Source organism: Zea mays, chromosome 5 (assembly GCF_902167145.1).
Source record: "Zea mays cultivar B73 chromosome 5, Zm-B73-REFERENCE-NAM-5.0, whole genome shotgun sequence".
NCBI classification, from domain to species: domain Eukaryota; kingdom Viridiplantae; phylum Streptophyta; class Magnoliopsida; order Poales; family Poaceae; genus Zea; species Zea mays.
In genome coordinates, this window is record NC_050100.1 from 79,524,374 (window position 1) to 79,547,822 (window position 23,449).

The 23,449-nt window shown below is 44.7% G+C and overlaps 1 long non-coding RNA gene and 1 pseudogene across 1 annotated transcript; one reads left to right on the top strand and one right to left on the bottom strand.

Moving 5' to 3' along the window:
* The first annotated feature begins 4,553 nt into the window (after nucleotides 1-4,553).
* On the top strand, nucleotides 4,554-6,466 carry LOC103626600 (uncharacterized; annotated as a pseudogene).
* On the bottom strand, nucleotides 4,618-7,184 carry LOC111589338 (uncharacterized). Its single transcript, XR_002748348.2, has 3 exons — nucleotides 6,591-7,184; nucleotides 6,348-6,472; nucleotides 4,618-4,782 (listed from the first exon to the last, which is right to left on the bottom strand). It is a non-coding gene; the product is annotated as an uncharacterized lncRNA (long non-coding RNA).
* Nucleotides 7,185-23,449: the final 16,265 nt, after the last annotated feature.

Genomic DNA, 23,449 nt, shown 5'->3' on the forward strand with positions numbered 1-23,449 from the left:
TTGATGGCTTAACCCAAACGATACTGGATTCGATGTTCCGAAAATTACTGAAGTCTGAATTTTTGCGAAATAATTTAGGACAATTTAAACAGATGGAGACAGACACGATATCGAAATCGTGATCGGCGAAGATGATTAAAATTTAGTGTCCATTTTATTCACCGCTATCACATGTTAAAGTCTGCGCTCGTGGTCGAGCAGACGATAAACACCTGGGGTGTTACAACCCTCCCCCTTAAAAGAATCTCGTCCCGAGATTCGGAACGAAAGACTTTTAAGAGTAGAGAAGCATGTGACCCTTGTCCATATCAGCGATAGCATACAACTACTTTGGGATGAATCCAATATCACATTCTTAAACAAGAGATCACGCATTTGGGTAGAAATCCATTTGGTCATGTTGTTCATCTGTTTCTTCATGTGAGATGAAATGACATGGTTTGGGAATACATAGATTAAATAAGAGAGTGAATGAACATACTCCTACATCTCAGCAGCAGGGAAAATCAATTCCCCATTTTGAAAACTAATTAGCTGTCTTTCAACACTAAAAAGCTTCAAGGCTTCACCTTTACACAAAGGACGTAAAGGAAACTTGTATGTGTAGTCACCACCAAAATCAAGAGAAAAGAGACCACACATGAAAGGGGTGAATTTTTTTTAACACACGGTTAGACACAAATAGGTTTTGATTTTTGTTGGAGATTTCTGAATGGGTAGAAAATTTACCAAGGAATACATTAGAGTTATACACTCTTTTGATCCAACAGTGATGGCATATGTTGCTTGATTGTTGTAGAAAACAACACAAAAATCGTTTCAAGGGAGGAGTCAACGGAAGATCACACATTAGTGTAGTTCCACAATGGATCATGACCAAAGACCTCGATACCAGCATGCGCCAAGCAGCATAACCTTGCGTGTACATTCACAAGGGGCTCTCAGTTTCGTCGCGGCACCAAAAATCATTAATCGTGACACCATTACCGAAGTCGCACCAATAATGAATCTCACGGCGTAAGAACAAAAGTATGCAGAGATGACATATCGATATAGTCTAATAATGGATTACAACTACTAACTGTGATACCAGCTCGTGCCAAGTAGCGCAACCATGTGCTGATCACCCACAGGAGGCCCTCGGTTTCGTCGCGGCACCATCAATTTTAGTCATAACGCCATTACCAGACGTAACCAATAAGAAATCTCATGCGGCACAAATAGACTGAGCCAGGGTGACAATATACAAAATAGACTCCATTAAGAATGGTTACAAGTAGAGAGCCAAATAGATCATGGACCGATGAAACGAACAAGACATGGTCAAGACCTAAATCGGTTGATGAAGGGAGTACGATAAGAGACTGTTAATTCAGCCCCAAGCATATTTCTATGCCCATCGCAAAGATTACAAGGTCGATGATTAATGTCAGATTAGATATAGAGGGGACACAATCATAAGACTAAATTGAGAAGCCTTAGAGAGATATGAGAAATCGAAGGCATTAAATTCAAGAAAATAATTGGGCACTCCTTTCCTAGGTTGGACTGAGAAAGCAACAAGGTGATCCTGATGGAGATGCAAACTGACATAGAGATATCAGCTTGCACCAACCGAACAAAGGTATGTTTTAGGATGAAAATATGACCATAAGAGCTACAAGTTGGCTGTTAAGATCAGGGACTCGAGATATTTTTTTAAGTTTGAATGCATCATAGGTCCAATAAGGGAATTACCTAAACATCTTTTATATGAGCTTGATCACAAAGTAACGACGAAAAAAATTCAGACTCGTCCACGTTTGGAAACTGGGGAAAAATTTCAAAGAATTTACATCGATTTGGGTCATGGCTCCTAGATGAGGACATGGCCTAATTTTGAGTTTATGCAAACATACCACCAACATTCTATCGGCACACAGGCACAAAAATAAACATAAGTTGCACTATCGGTCAAACTAAGAAGAACCACAGACCACATAAACACATGTCTAAAGGACACCTCAAATAAAGCTAGAAATTTGCTTATAGGACAGTCATACTTCAAACATTTTCCAATTATTTATTATCGAAATAAAGATGAGAAAAGCATATTCGTTTACAACCACCAATTATTAGAATAAGGGCAAGAGAAGCATATTTGTGCACAAACAACAAACACAATGCAACAATCAGGATGCATGCTCGTCCTATTCGTCCTCACGAATTTTGCCAACTTAATGTGGCAATAGCGTTCTATATCGGTGGCATATCTACGTTCTCTCTCGATATGTTGCTAGTCGTCAGCTACACATACGAGTTCGAAGTTAGTGTACCTGCAGAAAATTCCATCACAGCCCAATTCCCAATGATGCAATTCACACATGACAGTTTATCACAGTTTATACTCCATATATTTCTATATGGAGGCCAGCTCATCATTAAGCGTCGAGCCACGCATAGGCGCCGCTGCCACACTTTAACCATAGGGCAGCCCATTATGGTAACTCACCTTCTTACCTGAGCGTAGGTGCGTCGTTGCAAAGACATTACACTTCTCAGTATTCTCATGTCTGTATACCCATACACATCCATGGGGTACTGAATCCCAAAAAGTAAATACTCCACATCGCAGCCTTCATATATACATATGTAAAACATGTATATAATCAAGCGCTTTTTATACTCTCCCCTAGACCGACGTTTGTTCAGTCATGCTCTCACATCTCACCTTACCTTGAGCGTCGATCCATTCAAAACTGAATGGCCTCAAAAAAATAACATTACACATGTATGCATTCCCAGGTTGTGGGTTAGTATTTTGATCAAAGCCACCTGATAGTCCTTAATTTAGGGCTTAACAGAGGATGTCACTAGCATAATAGTTTTTCAAAGCTATTTTTCAAAGCCAAACAATGTGTTTAGTTGAAAATAGGTTTTCCAAAACCAAAATCTTTGTTTTGAAAATACGTATGTGACCGTATTATACTTAATCACGCTCCGATACCAGCTGTCGCAGAACCTCCCAAGTTATCGGGCCCACATGCACCTGTCCTTGTCTCAAAGACCTCAGACAGCTATGCATGTGCACCAAACAACTTAACAGGATCTGTCCGAGTGCCCCGAGGACCCCGGATAAACGACTTACCGCCAAGATCGCAAGATTAAGTAAACACAAATCACACACCATCATTTGCAGCGGAAATAAATTCTTTATTGCAAAATGATTACATGTTACAATAAGTTTACATTATACAATTATCGGAGTGATTACAAAAGAAAGTGATTCAAAAGAATTATAATTTAAAATGTATAAAATATTTATAGTTTTTAAAATACATGCTAACTTAAGTGACAATCCTCAATAAAGAAGCTAAAGATGGGATATACTTATATAAGAAGGCCGAGCCCATCGGCACTTAGCACCATCCACAACAGAACAAAATTTCAACCTGAAAAACAACAGGGAATAAAACCCTGAGTACGCAATTACTCAGCAAGACTTACCCGACTAAAGAAAAGACTCTCAAGGGTATGCTGGTTTGTCGGGAATTAAGGTAAAGCTTATCGAATTTCAAAGACACGTTTTCGCAGAAAAGCTTACTAGTAGTGGATCCTTATGCCAAACTTTTACTTCACAAATTAAGTATTTTTCCTGAATTTAGATTTGCCTAATCTAGAGCATTCACTTGTCCTACACTAGCTTCATTTTAGCAGCTTTAGTTTCACTTGTTATCTACGATGCAGGGCAGTGATCCAGTCTTCATATCCGAGAAGTAACGGCGATCCGAATCGATTAATACTCAGCTGAGGATCTCCAACCACACGACATATGTAGCACTTAACCCTTGCATATGTCAACTCGCCCATGGGTTTCTCAAGACCAGAACGGGTTCACGCGACCTGAGAGCACAGCACTCCACCGTCCAGTCATTGGCCTGGTTGGTACACGTTACTCTCGCCATGGTGCCCGCCATGTTTCCAAGAGTACAGCACCCCACCTTCCAGCCGTTGGCCTAGTTGGTACACGTTACTCTCGCCATGGTGCCCGCCATGTTTCCGAGAGTACAGCACCCCACCTTCCAGTCTCTTGCCACGGAGGGTACAAGCTACTCTCGCCATCTCTCCACTCCCAGTGCGTGCGAGCTGTTCTGGTATTGGTCCGACCGAGGCAAAGCTTACCCATGATGAGGCATGTGGCCAGTTAAAGGGTCCTAGATCAGCAGGCCAACAATCAGAACGGTCCTTAAGCGACACAGACGGGCGACCTTTCCTGCTCAACGTCTGGTCTCATCTTATTATTTAACACCCAAACCATGTACCTGACAGAGGTACCATACTTGAATGATGAATTCATCACTGCAGATGATGCGCTCACCATTACAAGTCCTTTTTCATAAAACAAACCCATACCCAGTGTCACACATCATTCTTTTAAAAAGAAACAAGTTTTAATTCTCTAGGCAGGGCTAAGCCTCATTAGTTCTTTTTGTAAAACAGGTATCAAGGAGGATAATCAAATTCCAAGGAATGGCAATGCATCAACTGTTTCATCACTCAACTCCTATCACCTAATGCAGCATATAAGTGATAAAAGTTTTAAAACAACAAGGAGGTGGCAAATGCACCGGGGCTTGCCTGAAATAAACACTATGTTAGTGTTGTTAGATGAAGGCCACTTGACGATCAACTTTCGTTTTGACATCCGCTTAGTCCATCCATCTTCAGGCTCATTGGCCGACATCGTCTTGTGGGTTGTTTTGATCCACACCCTTCGCTTCGCACGATTTTCAGCTAGCGTACCTAATTAGATGTACAATGCACATGTATAAACATAAGGAAGAATAACACAACATATTACACACAATAAAGAATTAAGCACAATGACGAGACGCTGCAACACTTGTGAGAAAATACTAGATGCCAACAAATGACTAAGTACAACAAGGACGGCCATGGGTTCTAACCCAAACATCGAGAAACTTTAAACGAATACAAGTCCTATCGTACTTAGGTAGAGTATAATACAAAAGATTCATCCGATTAAATTCACTATAACTAGCTTCTAGGACTAACATATGGAGAGAAGCAAACTAACACATTTAACATAATTAACCTAAACAGACTTATCAGTTAATTATTGAAATGCTACATTTATTTCTCGCATTATTATTGATACCACACATCGCTCGTGCAGAACTAATTTAATTTTTACTTCATATTACTAATTTCACCATACTTACACAAATCTGAATAGTCGCAACTCATTTACATTCACCAAAGTATTTACCTCCTCCTTAATTCAATCAAGTCTAAAGCAAACATTTAGAAAGAATGAACTGACCATATATAATAAAGAATTTGGATAAACACTTCACATGCAACAAGTTTTCATCAATCAAGGATCAAGGATTGACTAATCCTTCCCAGGCAAACAAAAATGACACCAAGGAATCAGTTTAACACATGCAGATTTTCTAGACAGCAGCACAGTGGTTAACTGTTTTATTCATAACTTACACAATACTCATCCAAAAATAGTAAACTAAGACTTTTTGAAAAGATTATAAAGTCCTCTACAATTTTGGTATTATCATCACAGTGAGATTCGACATATAGAAATATCAAACAGTACTAAACGCAATTTCTGTCCAGATTTGGACAGAATTCGACTACTCGCTTCAAAAATCCATAACCGGAGTTTCAGAAATCCAAATCAGGTGATCCTAGACTTTTTAGAAAGCTAGTAGAATTGTCTACAATTTATTTGTAAACATCTCAGGGTGATTCAATGTGTATCGAAGTCAGTTAATACAAACAAACATAGCTGTCCAGATTTGGACAGATTCAGACATCACATTTCAAATAGCCATAACCTGACTTCTAGATCACCAAAAAGGGTGATCCAAATTTTGTTGGGAGGCTTAAGAAAAGTACTAAAATTCTTCTATAATTACTAAAGACTGGTTCTCATTTTAACTTAGCCAAAAAATACAATTTTCGAAACCTGTCCAGAATTGGGACAGATTCTGAAACTGGACTTGGAAAAATCATAACTCCTAAACTACTAGTCCTATGGTTATGAAATTTTAGCACAAGTAAGATGAAGAGGTTAGCTACAACTTTTCTATATAACACTTTCACAGAAAACATGATTTACTTCACTCAATTAGTTGCACAATCAAAACTGTACGTGCAGGTTTGGACAGCAATACCGTCATCACTTATTTTAACCATAACCATGAATACAATCATGTCACTATCCACGAAGAGGTATCACCACTAACTCATGATGCATATATATTCACCAAACACATCTATTCAATTCATCTAACAATTCAATCAATACTAATAATGAATTAGCTTACCAACACTAAATAGACTCAGATTTCGCAAGAGCAACAAGGATCTTCGGTTCATCCATTCCATCAAACACCTAGAGCGCGTCGAACTGAAACACGGTTTCTTCTCCATTGATTTTCCCTAGAACTCTCTTCCAATCTCACACACAAACACATAGAGTTTCACAAGCGTCATGACATGGACAACAAACTGAAATCAAAATACAACACGCAAGGTCTAGGGAAACAATAAAAAGATTCGGAGCTCACCACTTGACAAAAGGGAGGGGGCTGGCGCTTGGGCTTTCATTCATGGAGAACAAAAGAAAAAGGGGAAGCTGCTGCTGCAGAATTAGAGGAGGGCTACTGCTCCACGGAAGAACAGAGAGGAGGCTGGGCACAGAGGGAGGGCGAGCAGGGGAAGGAGGTGCCATGGCTGCTGGCGTGGGGAGAAACCAGGGAGCAGAGAGGGGCTGGGCGAGCTCAGCTTGGGGAGGAAGATGAGGGAGGGGCGGCCATGGAAACCTAGGGCACTGGAGGGAGCTCACCATGGGAGAAGCTGCAGACGGCCATGGGAAGGAAGCACGGCGTGCTTGCAGCTGACATGGGGAGGGACTCGGCTGGTGCAGCGGCCATGGAGGCGAGGAGATGGCTGGGCGAGCAGGGAGGGCGCGGCTGGCGAGCTGGAGCCGGGGAGAAACCAGAGCAAGGACAGCCGGCGTGGAGGCTAAGGCCGTCGGCCTAGGAAGAAGATGGCGTGTAGGAGTTTGGTTGGGACGTGGCTGATAAGCTTTGCATCCTGGGCATGCTGCGTATGGCTGAGTGGATGAGCTACGGTGGTTTCCAGAGAACAAACGTGTCTGATGCTCAGAACAATAAAGGGTGTGGTGGTTGAGGTTAAAATCGAAGAAATATCTTCATTCTCTTTTCCTCCACCAAGCAATATCTAATTTACTCCACGATTCTTATTTTTGCACACCAACTAATCCTAGATTTAAATCTTAAGACTATGGCACAACTCGATTTGAATTTAAACTACCAAAGTTTTGAATAGTTAGTATTTGTCTAAATTTTAAATCCAAACATACGCTAGTCTGAGTTAATGTGGCACGAGCCACAAAAACCTAACATAAGTTCTTGCGTTACGATTTAGACGAAAAACAAATAGACCGGATTAAAACGAAATTTAGGCTACACATAATAAATTTTCATAGCTACTGAAACAGATTAATTATGAATACTGGGTCCTGGCAGTAATTATCTCAGCCCTATTTAATTTTGCATCAATATTGTTATCGTCGAGTTCTAATAATATTTGCTTGGGCCAAAATCGCAAGAGTGAGTCGAGATTCCAAATTCATGTTCTCTTAATCCTTAAATTTTGAATAGACACCAGACTCGACATATCGCGAAATAAATACGCGAGATCGATGTGGCATCGAAATTGTGATCCTTTCGGAAGCGATGTCACGCATCGTTCACGGGGCGAGAGGTTGGGCGCTGTCCAGACGCCGGTTAGCACCCGCCACACGTGTCACGATGTCAGGCCACAGAGAGACACGTGCAACGCAAGCGTGAAAGAATTTCAAATGCAGTTTAAGAAACTAGATCCGATTTCCAGAATTAAAGTTTGGGCAAGACGTTGATGGCTTAACCCAAACGATACTGGATTCGATGTTCCGAAAATTACTGAAGTCTGAATTTTTGCGAAATAATTTAGGACAATTTAAACAGATGGAGACAGACACGATATCGAAATCGTGATCGACGAAGATGATTAAAATTTAGTGTCCATTTTATTCACCGCTATCACATGTTAAAGTCCGCGCTCGTGGTCGAGCAGACGATAAACACCTGGGGTGTTACACAGACCATCCGGCCTTGGAAGCCGAACTGTCCGTGACCAAAGACTTATGAACTTTGTGTGTATTCATCATTTAAACTTTATTTAGGATTTAGCCGATTCTCCATCGGCTCTAGCATTACAGGAATGAAACCTTTCTTATCTATACTTATGAATTGATAATCAGAAAAATCTACTCCTGTGAGACATGTAGCAGTCTCATAAGTCCAGAGTACAGGGGCATCGGCCACAGCGATGCAGGCCGATACATCAGCATGTACTTGTTCTATGTCATCGCCTACCCATTGTATTAACATTTGATGTAATGTAGAAGGTATACATTGATTGGCGTGAATCCAATCTCTGCCTAGGATTAAACTGTAATTTCCTTCTACATCAGCGACGAAGAAAGCAGCAGCAAGGGTCTTAGTCCCGATGGTTAATTCAACGGACGTGACTCCCCTGGCTTTGATCGAACTATCAGTTCCAACACCGCTGAGGGTCATGTTGGTCTTGACAAGTTCGTCATCTTGTTTACCTAATTTTCTGTACAATGAATAAGACATTAGATTTACAGCCGCCCCTCCATCTACCAACATCTTAGCAATCGGTATCCCATCAATGTGACCGCGCACGAAGAGCGGCTTTAAATGATTTACCGATTCCTTTGGTTTAGTAAAGACGGCTTCTTTAGGACCAAAATCAAACTGGGCAACAACAGGTTCATTGTCGCCGATAATAGTACAATCGACGGAAAATGTAATAACATTTACATCCATACCTGGGCGTTCTTGAGAAGCCTCATAGTTGACCAGGTCTTCTCCCAGCAGGTCGTCCTCTTCCATTGATGTCGCCGTGTCGTCGGAGGCTTCTTGGTGAACGGTGGACGGTCCGCGCGCAGGGGCCGGACGGTCCGCGCCTGGTGCAGGTTGTCTGGAGGCTTCCTGGTGAAGGACGGACGGTCCGCGCGCAGGGGCCGGACGGTCCGTGTCTGATGCAGATTGTCCAGCCTTGCTGGCCGAGCTATCTGCCATACCTGTAGGGTGCTGCACAAGTGTGGCCGTTTGTTTTTCCTCAACGACCTTTGGTCTCCATTTCTTTTGTGGTGGCGGGTACTGTGGATGTGTATCATTGAATATCTTTTCCGCCTCCTTCTTCTGGCTCTCCTTTGCTCTTAGGCGCTGTAATTTCCGCTTTTGGGATCGTGTCAATCCCGCTGGGCACCATCGAGGCATGGAGTATTTTGGATCGGCTGTTTTGATGGTAGTCGTATCCTTTTTGGTTGTGTTGGCCGATTCGCCAAAAATCATCGGCCCTTTATTATCTTCCTGTATGACAACATCTGCAGTACCTATTTTGATGATGCCCTTTTTTGTTGTTCTTTCAGTTGTTGCAGGCATATGCCCCCCTGCCGGATTGGTCGGCCTTGGAGGCCGAGTAGTCCGGCAATCCTGTTGGGTCTGTGCCTGGTGGCCGGATTGAGCGGTGCTCAATCGGTCTTGTACTGGTGGCGCCAACCTGTAAAAAACAGATGTTTGGGGTGCCCCCTAGGCGGGGTACTGTGGCATTCCAAATGGATATGGTGGCATGCCCCACATTTGATTTGGGACATATGGTGGAGGTAAGTATGTGTATGGATATGGCATAGACGGATAAGGGGGTGGAGGTGTCCATGTCGGTATGTTAGGTCTCAATTGTACAGTATGACCTTTCATTTCTTCCGATTGGTGGGGTGATCCAATTGGCCTGACCTGACATTGCTCATGAATGGGTGAGCGGGGTCGCTTTGCTGGCCGGTCACTGGGGTCGGCCTTCTTTTTCACGTATTTAGACAACAATTGATCGAAAGTCGGGCCAGGCTTGACCAGCCGACCAGCTGCTTTAAATGTATTTGTTTTCCACGTACCTATCTCTGGTCATCGTGGTTTGAAGGTACGTGGCCGCTGCGAGTCCTGAGCATGGCCGGACCGTCCGCTGGAGTTCTCCGGACCGTCCGGAGAAGCGTCGGACCGTCCGCGTCTGGATGGCAGACTGTCCTCGATGCGCAGCACGGGTTCCCGCAACTGTCTCTCTGTCTGCGCTTGCCCCCCAGTGCTAGAGGCTGTGATGGTCACCTTCAGAGTCTCCCCTCTATCGGGAGTCTTCTCGGCCACCACTTTCCTGCAAGAAACTTTACAATCCCCATCGGCCTTTTTAGCATCGCCGATGATTGTCTCTTTGTCTTTGCCTTTATCGGCTGTGTTTGGCCGAACCAGGACTTTCTTGCCCTCGAAGTCGATCATGTTCATCGGAAAGGGCTCTGTATCCACCTGCATTTCCTGAAATTTCAATCGTCCTTCGTTAATGGCCGATTGAATCTGTCGCCGAAACACATTACAATCATTAGTGGCATGAGAAAATGAGTTATGCCACTTACAGTACGCACGATGTTTTAGACTCGTCGGCGGATGGAACAGTGTGATTTATTTTAATGTTGCCATTTTTGAGTAATTCGTCAAATATTTTATCACACTTACCAACATTAAACGTAAACTTAACCTCCTCTTGCCATTTCTTTTGAACCGGCTGTAAGGAGGAACAAGCCGAGGATTTGGCCTGCTTTGGCCAAACCATTTCAGCAGCATACACTTCTGCTGATTCGTCATCTGAGCTACTTTGGTCGCATTCTACTATATGTACGTTGTGACGAATTGTTTTAGCAGTTTCTTTGCTCCGGCTTTCACAAGCCAAAGCTTTCTGGTGTAACTGTGCTAGTGTAAAAAATTGGATGCCTTCTAATCTTTCTTTTAAATAATATCGTAGACCATTAAAGGCTAATCCTGCTAGCTGTTTTTCTGCTAAATGAATTTGGAAGCATCGGTTTCTTGTATCTCGGAATCTCCGGATGTAATCATTAACCGATTCATCTTTTGCCTGTCGCAATGACACTAAATCTACCAAATCCAACTCGTAGTCACCGGAGAAAAAATGATCATGAAATTTTTGTTCTAGATCCCCCCATGATGAAATGGAATTAGCAGGTAAAGTGGCATACCATGCAAACGCGGTTCCTGTTAGAGATAATGAAAACAAACGTACGCGAAATGCCTCCGTGTCGGCCAATTCTCCTAATTGTGCTAAAAACTGGTCTATGTGTTCGCGCGTGTTCTTTCCTTGATCACCCAAAAATTTTGTGAATTCGGGTATCCTGGTTCCCTGTGGGTATGGGTGGTGATCAAATCGGCTGTCATAAGGTCTCCGATATGATTGCCCCCTAGGGACCATGCTTACTCCGAGCTTATCTCGGAACGCCCCGGCTATTTCTTCCCTTACTATATCAATGGCAGCCGGTGCAAGACCACCGACTCTCTGGTCAAACATAGGTGGGGTTGGTTGGATGTTAGTATGTTGTCTTTCCCCCCATTGGTTTGAGTTACGTGGTGCATTTCCGTTTGCCCTATATGGCTCATAGGTTTGATCGTTTCTTTCCGGCCTTCTAGGTGGGGCCAGAAAGCTTTCCTGGGCTCTGGATCTTGAATTAATAGGTTGGTGCATTGCATAGTGTGATGGGAAGTGTTGCTGGGACGGGTGAGGATTCAGGTAATAATCTTCCTCAAAAGACTCATGCGCGAACTGTCCGGATATGTACCCGGACCGTCCGTGGTTATATGCGGACCGTCCGTCGTTGTATGCGGACCGTCCGACTGGGTAGTTTGGGTTCTGTGACGTATGTGGTGGCTCGGGTGCATGTCTAGGTAACTCATTAAAAATGTGCCCGACCGTGGCTGGCCCGGACGGTCCGCGCTCACGTGCGGACAGTCCGGACATGTGCAGATCGGCTGTTTTGCTGCCGATTTGCGGTTGCTCAGGGTACGTGTCCATCGGCATCCCATAAAGGGGTTGTGACTGGTCGTGACAACCTCTAGCCGATGTATTACGTGTGTTATCCCCTAATTCAACCTCGTGTGAAGGAAAATTTGCTATACTAGATTTATCAAACGCACGTACTAGTCTCCTATAATCGTTTTGCATATCTCCTATGATATTTTGCATTTGTTCACGTTGTTCATCTACATAATTCTTAAGAGATTGCACCTCGTTTGTATTACTTACATTGGGGATATCTGGCGTGGGTCGCAATGAAGCCGGATCCGTCGCCCGATGTCGGACGACCTTGTTGTTCCTGTCCACTTTGAAGTTGGCCAAGAACTTTGCTTTTGCCTCCTGGATCATCTGCTCCTTATGCTCCTCGAACTGAAGCTGTTCGTCAGCCGGCAATGTGTCCCAAGTCGGCTCTATGATGTTGCTGGGGGAGACTTCAGAGCTATCTCTTGAACCGGCCATTGAGGGCCGATTTGATAGGTCTAAATATGTGATTCCCCAGCGGAGTCGCCAAAAAGTATGTTGACGCCTTTTCGGAGCGTCAATCACTCAACAAGAACCGTGGCGGTGCTCTCTGGTCAGGCGCGGACGGTCCGCGGCCTGGGGCCGGACGGTCCGCGACCTGGCGCAGGGGCAAAGGTCCTCTGCCTGACAGCCGGACGGTCCGCGCGTACGCAGGGGCGGCGGCCTGGATCTCGCTCCCGGGAGGGACCCCGTCGGGAGGAGAGATCCTGGGTGATGTCTAGGCTCGGCAGTCCGACCTAGACTCTTCTAATCGGCGTAGAGTCGAAGAGAAGCGAGAGTTTGGAGATCGAGAGGCTAAACCTAAACTAGACTAGAATTACTCCTATGATAAAATGTGAAATAGAAGTTGTATTGATTCGATTGATGATGATTACAAATCGGCCGTAGACCTCTCTATTTATAGAGGAGAGGGGCTGGACCCTTTACCACAAAAACTCCGAGCAAATCCCGCGATTTTCGCCAACAAACGCAGCGAAAAACTCGGAACTCTAATCCGTTCTGCGTGTGCGCGGACCGTCCGATCCACACGCGCGAACCGTCCGGACCGCGGACCGTCCGGACTCAGGGCCGGACTGTCCGCACCTCAATTTGGTGCCCAACAATAAGATTGCAGGGGAAGCACACGAAGTGTGGAAACAAACTCACGGCCATATAGTGACCAAGTAACATCAACCAACTCGTGAGTACAATGAAGCTGAGCACCATCGGCCACTTTGACAGATAGACATGTAGATAGTGGTGTGAGACCTTGTAGATGAACAACCACCTGATGACTGATAAATGAATGGGAACTCCCAGAGTCTAACAACACTAACAGCTCCAATCCCTGAATTTGTCCCAGGAATTGAACAGTTTTAGGGGCGGTGCTACCCACTGCTGCAGCTTGAGACAATGTCATCTCATTCAGTTCCACCAAAGAATCTGAACACTCAGCTGCCTCATTGTCCTGTCCTTGCAACATCTGCTAGAGCTCCTCCACAGCATGCAATTGAACTGTATCCGCACATCAGTGACCCCGTGTATATAGTGAAGATGTAGTGGAAATAGTGACTGGTGCAGCATCAGCAGGTTTTCCCGCCATTCCCCGAGGAGGCAAGGGCAACGACAAGGGACTCTTGGACAATGGTTTGGAGCTCGGAGTAGCATCAAACCGTCGATAATCCCGCTTCTTGTCCACGACTTCTTCCTGCAACTGAACCAACACACAGGCAGTATCCAGGTTGCGAGGACGCTAAACAAGCACAACTGATCTAACTTCATCACGAGGACCGTCGATGAAACGCAGACTATAATAAAGTGGATCAGACACAGGGCAATATACATTCAACTGATCTACGAGCTGAGAAAAACGTTCTACATAATCGGGGACAGTAGTGGTCTGTCGGATATGAAAAAGTTGCCTAATCAAGACCTCATGCTGATCTTTACCAAATCGCTCTCTAATCATATCGCCAAAGTCAGACCAAGAAACATGAGGCAACTGGCATTCAACCGATTGAAGCCACCTCGCTGAAGCAGGGCCGTCTCTGTGGGGGTGCCGAAGGTGCGGCCGCACCGGGCCCCCAAATTTATAGGGCCCTCTAGCCACTAGACGCTAGCATTTTTCCTGTTAAATTTATCTATTCTAGACATAAATACGCAAAGAGCGATGCGCTATTAATCAGTCTCATTTAAATTGTTAAACTAATGTCTCAATTGCTTATCGAATACTCTATCCGTTTCAAAATAATATTTGTTTTATCTCTTAATTTTTATGTTTATATTCAACTAGATGATGATGAATCCACTAAAGAAACAAAATGAATTTTATTTTGATGTAGATATAGTATTATTTACTATACACATGATGGTTGCATCGGTAGAGAGAAGCTTTTTAAAATTGTAATATTTTTTGAGCTATTTATGGTCAACAATAACTTAAGAGAGGTTAAATGACTTGACGATTCTATATATCGAAAAAAGTTGTTGGATGAAATTGATCTCAATGATATAAGCGATGACTTTGTATCACAAAATTTTGTATCACAAAATGTTAGAAGATATTTTTAATGATATCAGACGAGAAGTAAGTGTTTTTGACTATATTTTATATTTGTTATCTTATAAACATCAAAACAGTTTATAATAATTTTTATACGTCAAATATTCGATATTGTATGTATAATTATATATATTTGTGTGTGATAGACCCTCTATATCGAATTTCGCACTGGGCACCTGAAAAGTCAGGAACGGCCCTGCGCTGAAGGACCGGTGAACTGCATAGTTGCAACCTTGATCCAAACAGCGGGATCGACAGAATACATTGTGAAATAATCTTCACAACGTTTCTGCCATAATTTGGGGTTCTCCCCGGCCCATCGAATCCTGAAAAAGGAAACTTGGGCAGGTTGCCCAGACATCTGGATGAATGATCTCCTGCTAGTCAGCCAGTCATGGAATCATGCCAAATGGGTGGAACATGAGAAAAGGCACCTGGAGCAGTATGCATACCATTGCGCGGGAGTGATGACTGGGCGAATGCATACCCCGAGCGTCCCTCCCGGTGATAAGAGCAATCGTGGTGCCCCAGAAGGCCGTGGACGTTCGTCGTGGTAGCAGGAGGGCGCCCCACCGTCGAACCGTACGAGCCTAGAATGCCTGGACGGTAGAAGTACTGCGTCTCACGATTCCTTGTATGCGACAGGCGCGACACGTCCGATCGCGCGCAGTGCTTCCACGGCAGAAGAGAGCACGCCCCACAGAGTGCTCGACGGAAGGCCTCCACATCTCGAACGTTGCGGTTGATGTTTCCAGCGCTGCCACACGGGTGGAGAGCGTGGAAGTGGATTCAACGGCGTCGATGCGCTCCCATGTGGTCGCCGCCAACTCGGCGACGTGCACGTCGAGCTGCGCCTGCAGCGTCCTGGACATGTCCGCGCGAACGGTCGCTGCGTCGACGTTGTCTACCTTCGTCGGTAAGGCGCTGATAGAATGGGAGTTGGCCGGCACCGTCCTCTCCAACGCTTCCCGGTGACGATCCTGGGCGTCGAGTCGATCACTAATCTGTTGCAGAAGCTTGGACCGCGCGGCCATCGTCTTTGCCTGGGCCTCCAGCGCTCCAGTGATGTTGGCCTCCGAGGTGGAGGCCATCGTCGCGCTACGAAGTCGCGGTGCCAGGAAGCCTGCCTGATACCAATTGTGAGAGTCCTCACAACTCAGTACAATTTGTCTAGAAGAATATAGTAGGTAGATTATGGGCGGACTCAAGGGGGTCCAGAACCTATCCGGCCATCCCGGCATCACTAGAGATATCAATGGAGCCCCGAAACCCGATTACCCGTGGAGAATTCCTCTATTAAGATTAAGGTATGTGTTAAAATAAATCTTATAGGTATAAATTTAGAATAAATTCCTTACCTGTTAGGTATGACGGGTTTGGGTTTGGAAGGGTTAAACCCAAACCCGATTACCTATGGGGAGAAATACTCGGAACAATCTAGCGTATAGGATTCCAGGCTTCTAGCGAGCATTTACTTGTGGGCTGTGGCCTTTGTGGGCTGCCGACGAATACCAACTATGGGCCCGTAGGAAAGAAGCAGCCCCCACCCATAAGAAAGAAGCAGCCCCGTAAGAACAAGCCAACAAAGTAAAAAAAAACTAAACTATGCGTCCCAGCGGGCCAGCCCCCAGCCGCTTGCCCTCAAATCTCAATCGCTCAAGCAGGCAAGCACCGTGTGTCCGCGTGCGTGAGCCGCCGGCCTGGACCGCCGCTCGCCCGGAGCCCCAGACGCAGAGATATTTTTGATTTCTGTTTACTGTTTGATTATATTTATGATGTATGGACAGGTGGCTACTAGAAGACAATATTTGTTTTGAGTATGTTGATGAAACTACAAAATATACATGCTAGAGTAAATATTGAATTGTGTCCAATGTCCATAATGAAATTCTGAAATTTTGAATAATTGGGTCGGGTATGGATACCTATGGGTATTTAGTACCCGGTCGGGGATGAGTATGAGAGGATTTTCATACCCGAGGTCGGGTTCGGGAATGGCGGCGGGTCTATATTCATAGATACGGGTCTGAGGAGTTAATCCTGATGGAAAATTCTCCATTAACGTCTCTAGGCATCACGTTCCTATTTCAACAGCGTGATCGTTCAGGCGGTTTAGCTTCCACCGGCGGCTGACGGTTGCTGCGAAACTCGGAATCTGCGATCTGCGCTGCGCGCCTGCGCCTGGACGTGCGGGGCGCCAACGCCGGTCAGCCGATAGCCGGTGCCCTGCCCTCGGCCCCTGCCAGCCTGCCTCCGTCCGGCGTCCGGCCGTAGTGCCTCTTGCTGTCCTGCAGAGTTGCATTGTAGTCTTGCCTCTTGCGTAGTTGCCTTTCCTGTTGGCCGTAGTGTGGCTGATTGCCTCTTGCATGTTGGCTGCGGCCTGGGCGCCTGCCGTAGTGCTGACGTGCCATACGGCTGCGCGTCTGTGTTGTGCTTCAGTCAGGTAATGTACTAATATACATATATATTTTTTGTTGAATTTTGTCTAACACAAATACGCAATATATATATATATATATATTGTTGTTGATTTTTGTCTTATTGATTGTTGGTTCACTACAATTGTTTTTGTAGTGACTAAAATATGAAGAAGCAGAGAGATATTGTCTCTCTTTTTCGCAATCATGGTGTAAAGAAACAGAAGTTTATTGCTTCTTCATTATCTCCGAATGTTACTCAAGCGTCGACACCTCAAGAACAAGAGAAAGAGAGGATAAAAAGTGAAGAAATTGTGAATCCAATACCATCTGCATCGCTACCGCTAACAATTTATGATGTCAACCGTCTTCCACATGATCCAGGTGAAAGACAACCTATTGCAAGTTACCATGCTAATGATCACGATGCAATTCGAAGAGCATATATTCTTAGAGGTCCATTTCAACCATATGCACATTCTCTGCAATTTAATTGATATTGCTTTTGCTGGTGGCGACAGCAAGTATTGAAAGGGCATTTTCTGCAATGAGTTTAGTGAAGACTAAATTGAGAAACAAGATGTGTGATAGTCTTTTGGATGATTGTCTTGTTATATACATCGAGAGGGATATTTTCTTTGAAGTGAATGAAGAAGATAAAATTGAGAATTTTATGGCGTTGAGAAAGCGCAGGCCAGATAAGTAGTATTATTGCAATCTTTATGTTTAATGTATGCAACTTTTAATGCTTAATTGTTGAATGCCAAACTTTATATCTTGTTTACCAAATTTACTATAAATTATATATATATTAGATATAAATCTACATAAATTTTTTGTTGTGGCACATTCTATATAAAAATCCTAGGTCCGCAATAGAAGGAAGATTAGCTATAGAGAATGAATAGTTCTGTTCTTCCATACCCACAGACTTCCCAGGACCAAGTATTTATACAGCTTCTCTACTTGGACCACACACTAGCAGGATAACGCCCATTGGGCTTTGGCATGCACACGCCGGCCCAACGCTGGCTGGCAGGTTTCTTGCTTCCTCTTCTATTTCTGTGTTCCCACCATCCTTAATAGTCGGTCTGGTGACACCAAGCCGGCGCGAAAGTAGCGCTACTCCTACATTGCATGAGGCCGATCGAGGACGAGTGCCTCGGCACGCCGGCGCCGACACCATCATCAGTTCATGTTCATCATCCTATAGCCTTTTCGAACAGGTCGGCGCCGGGCCTCTGGTAAGTGGGCCCGCCGTACAGCCACCGTCGCACTGCATTGCGGTAGTAGTAAGGCACAACGCTTGCTGGTGGTCGGCGTCACGGCCTCACGTACGTACGGGAGCCGTCAGCGTGACGCGCCCGCAGCGTCACCTGGTGGACGGCGACGCCATGATCCAGTCCAGTGCGTGATCACGGTGGATTTGTTCTGTGAGACCGTATCTTTGTGCGCAAGGAGCCCTGCTGCTCCCATGAGCAAAATCAATCCAGACCGCACCCTCTGTTGAATAATTAGACAAATTCCAATCTAAATTCCGAATATAAATCATGAGCAAATCAGAAGAACTGAAATAACAAGCCAAATCAAATGATGCGTACTGATTAGACTTACTGATCGATGGCACGCGCCGGAATCAGCAGGGTCGACGATGTCGAAGTAGCGAAATCAGCAGGGTCGACGAGATCAGCAGATCACGAGCAGTCGCGTGAAGACGCTTCCCAAAAACCTTATTCGCCCGCTCCCGGTGCAGGATCTAGAAGACGAAGGGTTCCGGAGACCTGCTCTCCTGATCGCAGATGCACCTCTGCGGTCGGGACGAAGGGAACTAAAAGGCGGCTCAGCTATGAAGAGAGGCGAAAGCGAACTGGGATCTGGGGATAATTTGGAGGCTGGCTGCCGGGCTCCTTTTATAGGGCCGAGTCCGCGACCCCCGTGCTTATCCACCCACGAAAATCTCGCAATCAGTTGAGATTTTGTAGCGATCGGTTAGGATAAGCGTAACAGCCAAGAAACCAAAAAATCAAACGGCAAAAGGTAGCCGCGCCCCCGCAAGGCGAGGGGCCGGATTTCGGCGGACCATTCACGCGCATGTCGTGCGCCCGCGCCCTTCGCCCCGCCCCGGCCCGGCCAGGCCAGGCCAGGCGAGCGAGCGCGCGCGCGCGTGTGGCTCTCCACACTCTCCCCTCTCATCCATGACTTGGTGAGTGAGTGTGGCTTCCATATTTAAGCTAGCTCTACTCCACAAGAGCTAGCAATATGGTGCTATTGGTTCCACCTATCCCTTTGTCATCCACTTATATGGGCTTTTGAGATTTTCCTGGAATTATTAGAAATTCTTAATTGGGCCAAGCCCATAAATCCTAACAATCCCCCACCAGATCTCAAATGCCCATCTGCAGTTTTCGCCACTGTTCACTACTGTTTAATATACTAGTTTTTCAGCAGAGACTGTTAAGTTGAACTTCCGCCTAGAACTCCAAGTTACACCAACCCACAACTTGGACAATGGACTATGCCTTGAATTGCAAGTTTTGCGTGAATGGGTTTCACTTGAAGTCATGACCAGTACTTGGCTACCAGTAGTCCCCTTCTCGGGTGGAGCATATACGTCGTACTCCAAGGTCTCTTCATGAGTTTACTAGAAATCACCCAAATCTCATAGACTGCGACGTTAGACAGTCTAACTCATATAGGTGTGTTCTTTCAAAGAATGTTCTGCAGGACAACATCTTCGCTAATACAAGCCAACAGAACACATTAAGGCACAAAGCCAACCTGCCTTACAGCATTTGAGAGTATTGCATCTTTACTTAGAGAGGGTCAAAAGTTACTCTCCTCAGTTCACCAATGGCTTGTTCTTCCCAGGACCTAATTCACGGGATCTCCGATCACATAGACTGGGTTTCCACCATGGCAACTTTATTCGGGTCTCATACCCATCTCTCTCGATGCGATTTCTATCACATTACGTGGTAGTCCCTTGGTAAAAGGATCTGCCAGATTTTTATCTGTTGAAATATAAGTCACACTTATAACTCCGGAGTTTCTCAACTTTCTGACAGACTTCAATCGTCTTTTGACATGTCTTGATGACTTTCCATTATCCTTAGAACTCGTCACTTTAGCAATCACTGTCTGATTGTCACAGTTCATAAGGATAGCTCGTATTGGTTTCTCAACCACCGGCAAGTCCATCAAGAGTTCACGCAACCATTCTGCCTCAACGGTTACTGTGTCAAGTGCAGCTAGCTCGGCTTCCATGGTTGACCTCGTCAAAATGGTCTGCTTGCATGACCTCCATGATACCGCACCTCCACCAATAGTAAAGACATAACCACTGGTGGCATAAAGCTCGTCTGCATCAGATATCCAGTTCGAATCACTATATCCTTCAAGTACTGCATGCTGACCAGAATAGTGAATTCCATAACTCATTGTACCTTGCAGGTAGCGCATAACCCGCTCAAGTGCATGCCAATGATCAGTCCCGGGGTTTGACATGAACCTACTCAATTTGCTCACAGCAAACGAGATATCGGGCCTTGTTGCACCAGCAAGATACATGAGTGAACCGACAATCTGAGAGTATCTCAATTGGTCTAAACCAATTCTCTTGTTCTTTCGCAGTGTCACACTGGGATCATAAGGTGTTGGAGAAGGTTTGCACTCAGAGAAGCCAAATCGCTTCAAAACCTTTTCAACATAGTGAGATTGCGAGAGAGTAATCCCACCATCTGCCTTAATCAGCTTGATGTTTAGAATCACATCAGCTTCTCCCAGATCTTTCATATCAAAACTCTTTGATAGAAAAGACTTGACTTCATTGATCACATCAATGTTTGTGCCAAATATCAATATATCATCAACATATAAGCACAATATAACTCCTTCGCCCCCACCACAGCGATAATATACACACCTGTCTGCCTCATTAATGGCAAAGCCTGCAGACGTTAGAGTAGTGTCAAACTTCTCATGCCACTGCTTTGGTGCTTGCTTCAGACCATACAAAGATTTCAATAACTTGCACACCTTGCTTTCTTGACCCTTTACTACAAATCCATCAGGTTGTTCCATATAGATTTCCTCGTCCAGCTCTCCATTAAGAAAAGCTGTCTTTACATCCATCTGATGAACAAGGAGACCATACGAGGCAGCCAAAGAAAGTAGTACTCGAATAGTGGTCATTCTAGCAACAGGTGAGTAAGTATCAAAGAAGTCTTCTCCTTCTTTCTGAGTATAGCCTTTAGCCACAAGCCTAGCCTTGTACTTTTCAATTGTACCATCAGGATTGAGCTTCTTTTTAAACACCCACTTACAACCCACGGGTTTGCATCCATAGGGTCGATCAGTGACTTCCCACGTACCATTTGAAAGAATAGAGTCCATCTCATTATGAACTGCTTCTTTCCAATCATCTGCATCTGGAGATGCAAATGCTTCTGCAATGGTAGTAGGAGTATCGTCCACAAGGTACACAATGAAATCATTACCAAAGAATTTTTCAACCCTTTGTCTCTTGCTCCTTTTAGGAGCATCATTGTCATCCTCCTCTAGGACAATTTCATGTGGCTGTTCAAAACTCTCAATAGGTGTATTATGTTCAGGAATTATCTCAGAAGAGTATCTAGAATTGCTATGAATGTCTTTCATTGGAAATATATGCTCAAAGAAAGTAGCATCACGTGATTCCATAATAGTATCAACATACACATCAGGAACTTCAGATTTAACTACTAAAAATCTATATGCTATGCTACACGAAGCATATCCAAGAAAGACACAATCTACTGTCCTTGGACCAAGCTTGCGCTTTTTATTAATTGGTACATTGACTTTCGCCATGCACCCCCAAGTGCGCAAGTATGAAAGTGATGGTTTTCTCCCAACCCACTTCTCATAAGGGGTTTTCTCTTCTTTGCCCATAGGAATTCTATTCAGAACATGACATGAAGTCAGGACTGCCTCCCCCCACCATGCCTTAGATAAACCACAAGTGTCTAACATGGCATTCACCAGGTCAGTCAACGTACGGTTTTTCCTTTCAGCAATCCCGTTTGACTCGGGTGAATAGGGAGGAGTCCTCTCATGAATAATGCCATGTTCTGCACAGAAATCATCAAAGACTTTGGGAAAGAACTCGCCACCACGATCTGATCTAAGACGTTTGATCTTTCTCTCTAGTTGGTTTTCAACCTCAGCCTTATAGATTTTAAAGTAGTCTAAAGCCTCATCTTTAGTTTTTAGCAAGTATACATAGCAAAATCTAGACGCATCATCAATCAATGTCATGAAGTATCTCTTACCACCTTTTGTCAACACACCATTCATCTCACAAAGATCAGAATGTATGAGTTCTAGTGGTGCCAGGTGTCTCTCCTCAGCAGCCTTATGAGGCTTTCGAGGTTGCTTCGACTGCACACAACTATGGCACTTAGAACCTTTGACTATGGTGATATTCGGAATTAAACTCATGGTTGCAAGCCGAGACATAGAGCCAAAATTAATATGACACAAACGAGAATGCCAAATACTCGCAAGATCATCAACATTTGCACAAATATGGTTCACAGACTTATTATTGAAATCTAACAAAGAAAAGCGGAACAAGCCTCCGCAATCATAGCCTTTACCAATAAATTGTCCAGACTTGGACACAACTAACTTATTGGACTCTAAAACTACCTTGAACCCATCTCTACATAGAAGGGTTCCGCTAACGAGATTCTTGTGTATAGAAGGGACATGATGCACGTTCTTCAGCTGCACGATCTTTCCTGAAGTAAACTTCAGATCCACCGTGCCAGTGCCATGAACAGAAGCATGTGACCCATTCCCCATTAGCACGGAAGAATCCCGGGCGCCCTGATAAGAAGAGAACAAGTTGATGTCAGAACACACATGAACATTAGCACCAGTATCAAGCCACCAGCTAGGTGATTGAAATACTGAGAAGATGAAAGGTAAATTACCATACCCTTTGTCTTCCTCATTGCTAGCGACCACTGTGTTGACATTGCCCTTTTTGCCACGGCGATCCGCTCGATCGGGACAATCCTTGGCAAAATGACCCGCCTCGCCACATGCGAAACATGTCAATTCAGCCTTGTTCTTCTTCTTCTTGAAGTTGGTAGTTTTGTTGGGCTTGTTAGATTTTGGCTTTCCTTTGCCCTTGTTGTGGTTCTTCTGAACCATGGTGGCGCTGGAGTGGCCCTCGCCTCCTTTAGATCCCGTGTCCTTAGCCCGAGCTTTCTCCTCAACATCTAGAGACGCTATCAGATTTTCAACTGATATCTCCTGTCTCTTATGTTTCAGAGCTGTGGCGAAGTTCCTCCATGTAGAAGGCAACTTTGCAATAATGCATCCGGCCACAAATCGGTCAGGAAGGACTATCTTAAGGTGGTCGAGCTCCTTGGCTATACACTGTATTTCATGAGCT